The sequence below is a fragment of the Triticum dicoccoides genome, chromosome 5A (assembly GCF_002162155.2).
Source record: "Triticum dicoccoides isolate Atlit2015 ecotype Zavitan chromosome 5A, WEW_v2.0, whole genome shotgun sequence".
Classification (NCBI taxonomy): Eukaryota; Viridiplantae; Streptophyta; class Magnoliopsida; order Poales; family Poaceae; genus Triticum; species Triticum dicoccoides.
The window spans coordinates 22,938,790-22,939,220 of NC_041388.1; positions in this window are offsets into that span (position 1 = coordinate 22,938,790).

Sequence of the window (431 nt, forward strand, 5' to 3'; positions counted from 1 at the left end):
AGCCCCCGAGTGGGAGGATTGCTCTCCACTCTGTAGGATTTTTGAAACTTAGGCGAGTACGGGACTACAGCTAAGCCCCCGAGTGGGAGGATTGCTCTCCACTCAGTAGGATTTTTAAAACTTAGGCGAGTACGGGACTGCAGCTAAGCCCCGAATGGGAGGATTTCTCTCCACTCAGTAGGATTTTTTAAACTTAGGCGAGTACGGGACTGCAGCTAAGCCACGAGTGGGAGGATTGCTCTCCACTCGGTAGGATTTTTAGAAACTTAGGAGAATCAGGTTCGTGGCTAAGCCACCCACTGGGGGATTTGAACACACAACTTGACATGATAACAATCATTAAGGCAGCACAAAATCTTGTTTTTGATAAGCAAAATGAATGATTCTTATTACAACTCGCCGACCCGAGTGCTTAAGTGTTAAAAGGGCGG